This window comes from Medicago truncatula, chromosome 1 (genome assembly GCF_003473485.1).
Source record: "Medicago truncatula cultivar Jemalong A17 chromosome 1, MtrunA17r5.0-ANR, whole genome shotgun sequence".
NCBI lineage: Eukaryota > Viridiplantae > Streptophyta > Magnoliopsida > Fabales > Fabaceae > Medicago > Medicago truncatula.
This window is the reverse complement of record NC_053042.1, coordinates 20,766,879-20,780,149: the sequence shown is the minus strand read 5'-3', so window position 1 is coordinate 20,780,149 and position 13,271 is coordinate 20,766,879. Positions and strand designations below refer to the sequence as shown.

Genomic DNA, 13,271 nt, shown 5'->3' with positions numbered 1-13,271 from the left:
TTTTGCATGTCACATATATGAATTTTGGGTCGACTTGAGCAAGTATACGAGGACTTCAATGTGTTTGCCTCTTACAAGAGCATACTGCCTCATTGCTTGCCATTTTTTCGTAGTTAGATGGTACCAAGTGAAATTGAAGTGTTACAGGAATTGTGCATGCTTGTGTCGTGTGATTAAATGTGTATTCATATGAGCGATAATGTGTCCCTCGGAAGAAAACTTAATGCTTGTGAAAGACTTGAATTGATGTTATTTATATTTGTTTGTCTAATTTATTAGTATACGTTATGAAACTTGATTACTCACCCATTTCGTGTATTTGTGTTTGTCGATTGCGATGATGCACAGGCGCAAGAAACATGTGAGAAGTAGTTCCAAGGAGCTATTTATATTGGTGTTTTGAAGACTTTCTTTTATTTTCTATTCATGTTGTTATTTGATCGGTTTACATGTCAAGTACCTTGGATTGTAATTTTACTCTTATTGTTCTGGTGGGTGATGTCGAGGATTCTTGTACTATGTTACCTATTTGTTTAATTGCCAAATCCAACCATGACATATGTGGGGGTGTTTCTACGTGTTTGATGGATCACTCTTTTTATTTTTAAAAATTGAACATTTCTATTTGGACAAATGGTATGCATGTTATGTTGTAAGTCTTTGTGCTCATGTTTTGTGAAATCTTTTTTAAAAGTTTCTATTGGAGATATTGTTTGAGTTTGTATTCATTGGAACTATATAATTCAAAACAAACAAAGACAAACACCTTTTCGTGTTTTGGAAAACCTTAGTGACTTTTATTTATAGAATTCTATCACTCCTGACATAGTTGAGATATCACTCCAAGTAATATGAAATGTGGAAAATCCATAGCCCATGCATAATTTCTGAAATTTGTTATCAGTTTTTACCTTTCCATAGTGTATAAAAGCATTAGACTGTCAATAGCACAAGAATGCTTAGACATATTGCTTGGGTTTGGAGCCTCAGCAATTATATAATCCAAAATTCACTTTTTCGTCTTTTGGCAGGCTTAGTAACAATTTCTTAAAAATTTCACATATTCTTCATCTGCCCAATTGATACCTTTTATTGAAGGATATTCACATATAATTTGTTTTCGAGTATTCCTCTTAAATCAACGGTGTTGAAACGCCCTCAAATCTTTTATATAGTGTACCCTTTTCATTTCCAATGGACTAGAATGGGTCATTGCTTAGTGATATTGGCTTGGGATTTTGGATTGTGATCCTCCTCAAGGTTTCAGGTTTGATTTTGGGCCAAATCCGCAAGTGCACGGTTTACCGAAGTAGTAATAAAGAGTATCGTTCCAACAGTGACTTATGAATTTAATTGACTTTTAACAATGATTAGAAGAGAGTTCAAGTTGAAAAGTTAGGATTTTTAGCGGTTGAAAATAATAATAAAAAGCACCTTGGGATTATTGGTTCTTCATGGTGACAAATCCTTCACAAACCAAACCCTAAACCTAGAACTTTATGTTGGACCTATTTTCTAAAGACGAGTTTCTTTTTAGCCTATCACATCTCCTTTCGATCTCAATGAGTCAGTTTCGTTAGCAACCACGCCTATTCTCATGGTTGATTGCTATTGAAACCCTTGAAGCACGAAACTTTATTGTCTTAAGGTTTGCGAGACTATTCTCAAATTTCTCAATCCTTGTCTAAATTCACTTGTTCCACTATCAAAACTTCATCTTTCGATCCTTCGCTTGATATTTGTTATTAATCAATAACAACTATTAAACTTCATCTTTCGATTCTTCGATTAATACTGGTTATTGATTATAAAAACAGTGAATTAGATTAGAAAATAGATTAACAAAAAATTAGGGTTCGAGGCTTGGTTTGATAGGGATTAGGTCATTAGACTCATCCATTAATCCCAAAATAAAGAAGTCTAGTCACTCATGTTCGTTGTAGACATAGAGAAGAAGAAGATTAAGAAGAACATAAAAGTAAGAGGAATGATATACCAACGTCCAAATTTTTACAACTTTCTTTACACCGTATGCTTAGAGCAATAAAAAATTATTATTTTCTCTTTCTATGTTAAGTAAGTTCCCGTCCTCCCCAATTTACCCCTCTGTATTCCCGCTCTCCCCATTTTTTTAATTCTTTAATGTCAATCAACACTTTCCTCTCTCATTATTTTAGAAAGAAAACAAATTTCTTCCTCTCTCATTTACGGTTTCTTCATTTAACCCATCCCTCTAGATTTGTTAACCAATCTTCCACTCTCTTCACCAATGGCTCCAAGTGAAGAACCATGTTCATGTACTGATATTTTTTTTTTTGGTTGATGTTACTTGTTGAAGATGTCCAAGTCTAACTTGGTTACAAGAGGTTAGTATTGTATATAGATCAATGTCTTTATTCCAATTTTGTGACTTATATATGTTTAGGGATGGTATTTTTTTTTTCAGCAAAAAGAAAAAAGAGATAGGATTTAGAAGTTTCTTTTGACTGATCTTACGGGTAGAGAATATTGCTGTATGCATGAAACGTGTTTTGGGTTGATGCAAGAAGCAGAGCTGCATATGAATATTTTGGGGATGTTGTGACTTTCGTTACAACGTATTTGACCAATAAATATGATATGCCTTTTGCTGCATTTGTTGGTGTGAATCACCATGGTCAATCAACTTTACTTGGATGTGGTATGGTTTCAGCTGAAGACACAGAGTCTTTTGTGTGGCTTTTTCAATCATGGCTTCGTTGTATGCAAGGGAAGGCTCCTGCAGGTATTATCATTGACCAATGTAAGGCTATGGAAAATGCTATTCAATCAGTATTCCCTACTACTAGACATAGGTGGTGTTTGTGGCACATAATGACCAAAATCCCTGAAAAGCTTAGTAGATATGGTAAATATAAGAATATTAAGTTTGCAATGAAAGAAGCAGTTTATGATTCACTTACACCATCTGAATTCGAAGAAAAATGGTGTTATTTTGTTAACAAATTTGAGCTGGAACATAATGATTGGCTGAGTGGGTTGTACAATGAGCGCCATAGATGGGTGCCAATTATGTTGAAAAAATCTTTTTGGGCTGGTATGTCGACAACAAAAGTGAGAGCATACATGCTTTCTTTGATGGATATATCAATTCGACAACCAGTTTGCATCAACTTGTAAATCAATATGATAATGCTCTCAGAAGTAGAGCAGAAAAAGAATTTGAAGCTGATTTTCAATCAATGGACACAACAATTCCTTGTGGGTCAAGCTCGTCGATCGAAAAGCAATTCCAAGAAGAATATACTCATGCGAAGTTTAAGGAGGTTCAAGCTGAATTCAGAGCTAAAATGAATTGTGTTACCTCCTTAAATATCGTGGAAGGTAACCTTGCTATTTACCACGTGTTGGAGGAGATGTTAATTGGAGATAGAAGAAAAGATCGTATCCTTAAAGTTTCTTTTGATCGTGACAGCCATGATGTTAGTTGTGAATGCTCAGTGTTTGAGTTTAGAGGTATTGTATGTCGTCATGTGCTATCTGTGTGTGCTCAAGAAAGAGTTAAAAACATGCCACTGAAGTATGTTTTAGTAAGATGGAGCAAAAGTATTAAAAGGAAGCATTCATATATTAAGAGTAGCTATAATGTGACAGAGTTGAAGCCACAAATGGATAGGTTTGACAGCTTGTGAAAGCATTTCTATGAGGTTGCTGAAGTGGCTTCAGAAAAGAAGATAAAACTATGGCTCTCCATGAAACACTTCATGAATTCAAATCTAGCTTGCTATGTTTGGGTGCTACAAGTAACAACAGAAGTTCCAACACTGACTCGAGTCCAAATAGAATTATTCGAAGGGATGAAGATGCGATTATTGAAATCCGTAGTCCATTGCGAGTCACGCGTAAAGGTCGTCCTCAAACAAAGAGAAAATGATCTGTAGTTGAAAAAGTTGTGCAGAGAAGCAGGAAGCGGACCAAAAAAAAGGGTGACCGATTGACAACTAAGGCACGTGATTATTTTCATAATATATGCATTAAAATACTTCAGAGCTATCCATATGTAAAGAGATGGTTAATTTTTTGGTGAAATGTATATAGAATCTTATGTAAATTATTCTGTTTAAATGTCAATGGATGCTACTTGGTCAATGAATGTGATTATTTAGTGATTTAATTATTTTTGTTTTTTATGCTCTTTTGAATGTTGAGAATATTTGTAAAATTCAGCTCACTTCTGATTTTACAACAGCAGAGTTTCATAATTTCATTGTACACAGTGGAGAATGAAATATGGGTCAACAAAGTTCAATTGTCATGGCTTAGAATATGTTATTTATGTTCTGATTTAATATGTAAGGATAATATATAGACAAATTAACCAAGTCATTCTTCATTGTCGATTAGAATTTGAACAAATTTGTTCAATTGAAGTTGTGTCAAATAGTATGTTTTAGAATATTGAAGTTGTGTCAAATAGTATGCAAAACAGAAAGTATTGGATAGAACAGTACAACATAAGGCAGAACAGCACATGACAAATTTTTTATGACATTGAGTAATTTTTTGTTTTATACTATTTTTGAGGGACAAAATGCTATTTTGGTATTTTAGACAACTTGTACGTGGGACATTGGTGATGGACAAAAATATGAGTTTTTGTCCTGTCCCTTGCCTCCAGTTTGTCCTGTACCTGAAACAATTTTACAAATTAAAGGACAATTAGAATTCCTGTCCTTCATTTTTTAGCAAATCAAAAGCACCCTTAATCCTTCACCTTCAGGAATCGTATGGCTTAGAATATGTTTTTTTATGTTCAACTAGAGTTGTTCTTAGAATTCTTATACTTTCCATAACAGAAACTTCTGCATCAGTGTTCAACAATGATACCTACACAAAACCATAAGTTTGAACAAAACCATCCTATATGATGTTTTGCTGGAAAAATTAGGAAATCTGTGCATCATGTATTTTAACTCCTTTTTCAAGCTAAATGCCCAAACAATTTTTGCACAATTCATAATCACCAGCGTCGTTCTTCCTTCGCCACCCTCAACCTATTTCTGAAGCTGTACGATTTTGAACAAATTTTCCTAATAGGTGGTGTCGTTCTTCCTAATCACCATCGTCGTCGTCGTCGAACTAATCATCGGCATCGTCACTATCACCGTCGTCGTCGCACAGATTTCCTTAATGTCTTCGTCACCGTCGTCGTCAGCGGTGGTTTGGATTGAACTTAGGGATGGTGAAGCGATGGTGGTGCTATGTTAAGGCTCGGTGAAGATGGTGAGAATGGAAATGAGGAGAAGAAAATCGATCTGCAATTTCTTTTTCATCTGAATTTTTGGTAGAGAAAGCAAACGGAAATAGGGGTGTTCAAAACCGAACCAACCCAATAGAAAAACCGCAAACCGAACCAACCCAAACCGAAACCGCAAAAAACCGCACTTGGTTCGGATGACTTTTAGACTGAACCGCGCGGTTCGGTTCGATTTGCTGTTTGCATCTCAGCAACCGAACCAAACCAAACCAAACCGCAAAAATACTCAATGTTATTAAACTAAGTATTGCACTAGCCCAATACCAAAGTGAACTCAAGCCCAAGCCCAACACTATCCAGCTATTATTTTGGTACTGTAATGTTATTTTAGATAAATAACTTTTATTGGTATTGTAATGCTATTTTGGAACTTCAAGTTCTTTTTTTTGAATAATTAAAATTGTTTGGTATTAGTTGGCAATATTAGAGTTAATGTAATTTTTTTATTTATCTCGAGATTAACCGCATCAACTGAACCAATCCAAACCGCATTGGTTTGGTTTGGTTTGGTTTGGATGACTTTTTAAAAATCAACCGAACCAAACCAAACCGCATGTTTTTTTCTCTCGCGGTTTGGATGATTATTATGCTTGAAACCGAACCAAACCGCACCGCGAACACCCCTAAACGGAAATGTAAAGAAATAAAAGAAAAGAAAGAGAAAATAATAATATTTTGTTGCTTTAAGAATACCCTATAAAGAAAGTTGTCAAAATTTGGATGTTAGTATATCATTCCTTAAAAGGAAAAAGTAAATAAGAAAATAAAAAGGAGAACTTTTATTCAATGAAAAAGTGTCACTTATAATTTCCAAAAACAAAATATGATTAGACATGTTTGATATTGACTTAAGCCCTAAGAAATAAATCACTAGAGTGTTACACAAGAAAATCCATGGGCATTAGGTCAAAAACATAGCAAAACAGGCACCTGGTACCTTAGCACGGTCGTGCCACCACAAGCACAGGTCATGCCAACACTCTGTGACTGTGCCAACTCTCTGACTTTGGCCATTAAGCTTCAAACTTTGGAGGCGTGGCTGCGCCGCTGTTTGGCGCGGCCACGCCTGATATTCTTGCACAGGATCTTCATATTTTTGTCTTCAGTAAGCTCCAAATCATATTTTAGATCCTTTTATCCTTTAATTATGCTCCAAAACCATTTCTTTTGCTCCAAGACTCAATCTTTTACCAAATTTGTTTCTGATATTAAATAACTTGCAATTGAAGTAAAATAGTTCTATAAAGTAAATAAAAACACATAAAATCTAAATAAAATAAACTAAAATGAATACTTAAAAACACTAATTATTGACTCATCATTCTCTCTGGTGCCAAAATGAGTGTGCTAATTTATTTGAATAATTGTGATGTGTTATATGTTGGTAATTATTAGTAGCTTAATATGAGCATTATTAATGAGGGAATATAATTAAAATAGATTAATGAGGCATAAGGACAGAATTGAAATAAGGGAGAATATGTAAGTTAAGAATATGAGAGGTTAAAAATAGAGAGTCAGAACACGTGAAAACAGTTTTTATTCATGTTGAAATGTACTGTAATAAACCTTATTGTTGATAGCCTTTTATTCATGTTGTACCTTATATCTCAGTTTTCCTGAGGCTTATCAACCCGCTCAAAGTTATTTTGGTTTTACCTTTTTGTAAATTTCCACACTTTTAGTAGGTGATATCGGATTATGAACTATATTTTACTACTACTTTTGTTTGAATTAACACTCAATACGATTGTTTTTGCAGGAGGATTTGATGGTTTAGAGCATTTATTTTCCCTATGAAAAAATATGTGGTATGGTCGACTTGAGCATAATTTAGGAGTTTCCAGGTGAGATTTGTTCATTCTACTTTATTTTCCCTATACATAGTGAATTTTTAAGGACTTCGAAATTAAAAGAGTGGATAGTGAATATTTTTGAGCAAACGTTACCAAACTATTTCAGGGCCTGATATATTTGTTAATTAAATTAATGTTAACATTTTGTCCACAGGATGTCCACATTCTAATTAATACGTTGAATGATAAGACCATCATATATCCTCACATTTGCAAGGACCAACACTAAATTCTTATCTTTACAAACATTTTATTTTTTCACCAGGGAAGTATCATTTGATTGTGGAGTGTTATGTTTATTCTTGACTGAAATATTTTAGAATACATTTTAGTTATTTTTGGCGAAATATCTTCTCCGATCCTTTAAGTTTCATGTTTGTTTCAGATAGATCCTTTAAGTTTCTAAGGTTTCAGATAGGTCATTTAAGTTTCGAGTTTGTTTCAGATAGGTCCTTTAAGTTTCTAAGGTTTCAGATAGGTCCTTTAAGTTTCGAGTTTATTTCGGATAGGTCCTTTATGTCCCCCAAAGATGATCTGGTTGGGGGAAAAATGATGCCAAATGTTAGAGAGAACCACCTCACCCACTTAACGGACATATCAGCTTTGGCTTAACAGATAGAACAACTTTGGCTTAACGGAGATTGACATAAAAGACTTATCCGAAACAAACTCGAAACTTAAAGGACCTATCTGAAACCTTAAAAACTTAAAAGATCTATCCAAAACAAACATGAAACTTAAAGGACCACGGGGGTATTTGGCCTTTATTTTTCCTTCTTTTTTTTTTTTTTTGGAGAGAAAACAAACTTATAACATTTCATTAATCAAAGTATTTTCAATACAATCTGGTATTTCAAATAGAACCTGGAGACTAGTTGACAATAAGGCCGCCTTAGCTAATTTATGAGCAACCTCATTTGCTTGTCTCCGTACAAACTCAACAGTCGACTTTTCATAATTATACCTAAAGAGAGTTTTACAATTGTGGATAATGATACCAAATTCGGTAACATCATGTCGAGAAGATAAAAAACTATCAACCACTCTCTTCGCATCCATCTCAAAGTCAATAGGTCCCAAATTGAGCTCACGCACCCACTCTAGTGCTGAAATCAACCCAAGAGCTTCTCCAATATGAACTTCACATATGGGACTAAACCAATCAGTTTTGGCAAGGACAAAAGTACCATGTTCATCTCTAATACACATACCTAATCCAACCTTGTTCAGGTGCTTCGAAAAGGATGCATCAATATTGCATTTGTATCTACCTGCATTTGGTTTTGTCTAACAAATATTACCATATTGCTGCCGAGGCACAAAATCTGTTTGCTGCAAATTTCTACCCAATTTCCACTCATGCAAGCTGTCTTTCGCGCAAGATAGAACAAACGTGTTTGCATCTGTAACCTTATTCCACACCTTGTTCCTTTGCTTCCAAATGCCCCAAAGAATGCAACAAAAGGCCGCTGCATCTTCGGCTGCCAACACCTGCAGAATTTTAAAAACAATTGTTTTGCTGTCATAGTCTTGGCTTAAAATAGCAGAAATGGAAGAATATCCTTCCCACATACTCCAAATAGAACAGCTACTTGGGCAATTAAAAAAGAGGTGAAGAGTATCCTCTTCTTCCGAGTTACACAATGAACAAATAGTATCACAATTAACCCCTTTGTCTCGGAGTCGTATTCGAGTTGGAATACAATTCCTATAAATTCTCCAAATAAAGTTTTTAACTCGCGGCGGCATTTTTAGTCTCCAAATTATATCCCAAGAACCGGAAATCTTAAAATGAGATACATAAAAAATTTCTTGCATACACATACGATATGCACTCCTAACCGAGTATTCACCATCTATTTCCTTCTTCCAAACTAAACGATCTTCTGTCATAGAAGGATAGAGAGGTGTTTGTATTATGCGTTCCACCAACTATGGACTGAAATTAGCTTGCAAAAAAGGACATTCCATACTTTTAGATCTTGTAGCAGGCACTCCTTTACTTCTCTATTGAATCACCGGTTATTAATATTATTAAGGTTGAAATATATCTTTCGTTATTGTAAATATACAATTTTTTCGTTTTAATATTTGTAAAAATACTTGTTATTTGTCCCTTTGAATTTAACTTAGTTGATAGGAACATTGAATAATATATGTAGGGGTCGAAGTTCGAACCCCTGTTATCTCGATTTTGGGGTATCAAGTCATTAATTAGGCTTGAACCTTTCAATCTTTGATATTCTCTATTTTTTCTTGGGAAGGGTAAAACTGAGAAAAAACCCTTAGAAATTCTAAGTTCAGGGGTCGTTTTCGTTACGGGAAGGTGTTAGGCACCCGTAACGACTATAGTATTCTATAGGAACCGCTTTCCTAGCTTTATGTCTACACTTTTACTTTTATGCTTATTTATCGAAAAAGAGAGTTTATTTAGGTTAAGAATGGAGGGGGGAAATGTTTGAGATTTTATTTTATTGGACTTGGAGAGGTTTTGACCTCTTGCCTACATACCCTTTTAAGGGATCAAAATTCCATGTAGTTCTCTTTCAAAAGTATTTTTTTTGTATGTTTCAATTGATTTTAGTTTTTGAAATGGTTTTGAAGAAGAGAAAGAGGCCGTAAAGGCATGGGAGAAAAAGATAGTGAATTGTTGGTTCAATTATTAACGAAAAAATGTCTAAGTGGAAATTAAGATTCATTTGAATTTGATTAAGAAAATAAAGGAAAAAATACAGTGGAGTTTTGACTCCAAGGTTTAGTAGGAAAGATTTGAGTGATGGAATTAATTTGCTTTGAAAAATGAACATTTTCTAAGTATCGCGTTTCCTAAACATACATCTAAGCGGTAAACATACAACGTGTGTGCGTGTCGGTGCTTGTGTCGGTGTACATCATTATAGAGAGTCCATTGTCCTTTACACTTTGCCCTAGTTTACATGCTATGTCCTTGCAAGAAACTAAAAGGAAATTAAGCTACCTAAAATTATTACATGTCCATTTGACATAGAAATTGAAAAGGTAAAGTGGCTAAACCATGAGATGGAGATGAAATGGTAAAATGCTCAAGAAATGGATGAAAAATGAAATAAAATGGTTAGTAGTATAAGACATAAAATGGTAAGAAAAAAGTAAGCAATTGAATATGAGATAACACGGCAAAATGACGACAATAACCAAAATACAAAAGGAAACACATTACTTGAAACACAAGAAATTAACAAATCACATCTAAAACAGTAAAACAAACACATGATCAGAGGCATATTCATCACAAGATTGCATATTAATCACTCATGTCATATATCAAAATATTATGAACAAAAATGTGGCAAAAATTGCACAAAATTCCACTAAAAAAGAAGAAAAACAATCAAAAAATACACATATATTTTTATCAATTTTTGACATGTAACAACAACACAAAAATATCAAAAATGTATCAAGAAACACATAGAAAATTTTTAGGAATTTTATGAAAACAAAAAAGCAAGCAGGAGGTTCACATAGCAAGAAACAGGGGTGTGCATAGCAAGAAAATAGCAAAAACGCAGCAAAACCCAAAGGAAAAAGCCCAAGCCCAAACCTAAACCATCCGGATGCACAGGAGCCACAGGATTGATCCAGGGGATCAAACCCTAGATCCAACGGCCAAGAATGGAGGGGATTGGACCGGTCTTGGACCGGTCCGGTTCACTGGCCTATATAAAGAGGCGCGCCGGTTTTATTTCATTTTTCACTTCCCTCTCTCTCTCTTCACTAATTCTAGTGAGAGAAGCTCTCACTTCTCTCTTATCTTCGCCGGTTTCTAGAAGGAGACGGCCGGAGAAGATGAAGATTCATCAGAATCTTCATCGACGCCGCCGTGAATTCCAGATTCCGGCGAGTCCTAACCTCACCAGAAAATCAAAATTTTTACATCAATGAACTCGCCTTTAAATGTAACACCCCGTTTTCGCAACTTAAAAATTTCATAATTATTTATCAGAGTAAACAGCATTTAACGGAATGGTACACTTCTAAAATATAATAAATGAGATAATTAACTAATCATGCTTCCAAAAATCATCAACATATTATTTCAAACTTTGCAGCGGATTAAATTCATTAAGATAAGTCTTTGGCACGCAGGCCTTATTAAAACATAAACAATACGTAAAGGAATAGAAAATAGCCACAAAAGATCCCATCCCGTTACGTATCAGAGCATCCTAAGACTCAGTGAAGAATAAGTCACTCACGACAGCATCATCAACAACCTACTAACGATCACCTGCAAGTTACTCATAGGAAGAGCAACATTTCCAAGCAGAAGGGGTGAGATTTCACAAAACAATAATATTAAGCATATAATTCAACAATTATATTTAATCAACATCAAATCATCTTAATATTCATTATAAATAGTAATATATCATTTAACACTTCAATCATAGTTTGTATAAACAATTACAACTTCACAACTTATCAACATAAACATCATTGACTCGACAAATGCGACTCCAACTCGACTATGCAACTTAGACCTCTTATATGCATGTGGTACCAATATGGAGCATCAAGCCCCTATCGCTATTTGAGTATTAATATACTCCAGAGCATCAAGCCCCTATCGCTATTTAAGTATTAATATACTCCGGAGCATCAAGCCCCAATCGCTATTTGAGTATTATTATACTTCCGGAGCATCAAGCCCCAATCGCTGAATGTTAATGCATGGACTCGACATCTTAAACATCTTAATTCAACGACCTCTTAAATAGTCCAATAATTTGGAACATTATCATCAACATCTTAATCAACTTAGACCGACTCATGCAGCTTAGTTAAATAACAACAGCAACATAGGCAGCACATAAAACAGCTCATGGTATAACAATATCAAATGACAATCAACATCAACTTCAACAATCATACATTCATATAATTCATATAAATTATTTACACGTCAAGAAAAATTATGAAAAACATATAGTAAAAATAGAACTAGAATTCTTTCACAAAATAATAGTATGATATCGTGAGCCAATTAACAAGGGCAGGATAAAGATGCCAATTAGTATGTAAACATTTTGAAGCAAGACTAATTGAATTTAGAAGCTGTCTTAAAATTCAATTTATTATAATAATAGTAATAGTAATCCTAAACTAGTGAACATATATGTACTCATAATATTGCATCAGACTATTTTGAATCAAGTTCAACACTAATTGAATTGAGGCTCATCAAAATGCAAGATTATTGGCAATGTAAAGGAACAATTTTCATTCAAAGCTATACCTAATCAAAAGAGTGTGTATGTTCCAAACCTTTTGGATGGCATCTCGTTTTGGATCATTAGCTTCTTAAGTAGTATATTTCTTTCAAAAGCTAATAGCATCATGCTACTGTTAGTTAAAATTAATCTTCTGTGAAACTAGATACCACAAAACACGTATTCAAATAGAGATAAGAAAAGCATTGATTTCGGAGACTTCTGAACCATATTCAAAATTAGATACCTCAAATTAATTTATCAAAATAAGGATTTTTATAATATTTCTACATCTCTCCCGAATTGTAAATTCACTCGAAAGAAAATATAACAAAGTCAATTTAACTATACAATCAAACACGTTTTAATCATTCAAATATAACTATGAATCTAAGGTCTATACACTGTTTTTACATCAATCCAACAGGTTTCTATCATCTAATCAACAATTTACAACTTCTAACCGTAATTCCCAAATTCTCAAAAACTATAACCTACAGCATGTTAAATCTAATTATCAAAATCATAGGCTTAAGAAGATTGAATGTTAGTCTCACCCTTACCTTAACAATCAAAATCGCAGCTTGCTAGATCTTTCTCCCTTCTCTTAGCTTTTTCTCCCTTTTTCTCCAAAAACTTAGACAGCTTATTTCATATATCTCGCCTTCATCGATCGTAGTATTTAGTAATCCTTGCTAAAGAAGTAGCTGACTTCTTCCTGCTCTTATCGCACTATGGCTTTTCTATAGTGCAGTACTGCGATGCTCTTTTTGTTCACCCTAGTTCGTAGGTTTTCTTGCTACCAGTTCATGATGAATAGGATATATATATATATATATATATATATATATATATACACATCTCCTG

The 13,271-nt window shown here is 34.1% G+C and overlaps 1 protein-coding gene across 2 annotated transcripts in view; it reads left to right on the top strand.

Moving 5' to 3' along the window:
* The window catches only part of LOC25483331 (uncharacterized), a 100,074-nt gene extending 99,418 nt beyond the window's left edge, over nucleotides 1-656 (top strand). For both annotated transcript variants that reach the window (XR_005646640.1, XM_039835063.1), the window contains one exon: nucleotides 349-656. The gene's annotated coding sequence lies outside the window, so the exon portion shown is untranslated. The remainder of the gene's footprint in view (nucleotides 1-348) is intronic.
* Nucleotides 657-13,271: the final 12,615 nt, after the last annotated feature.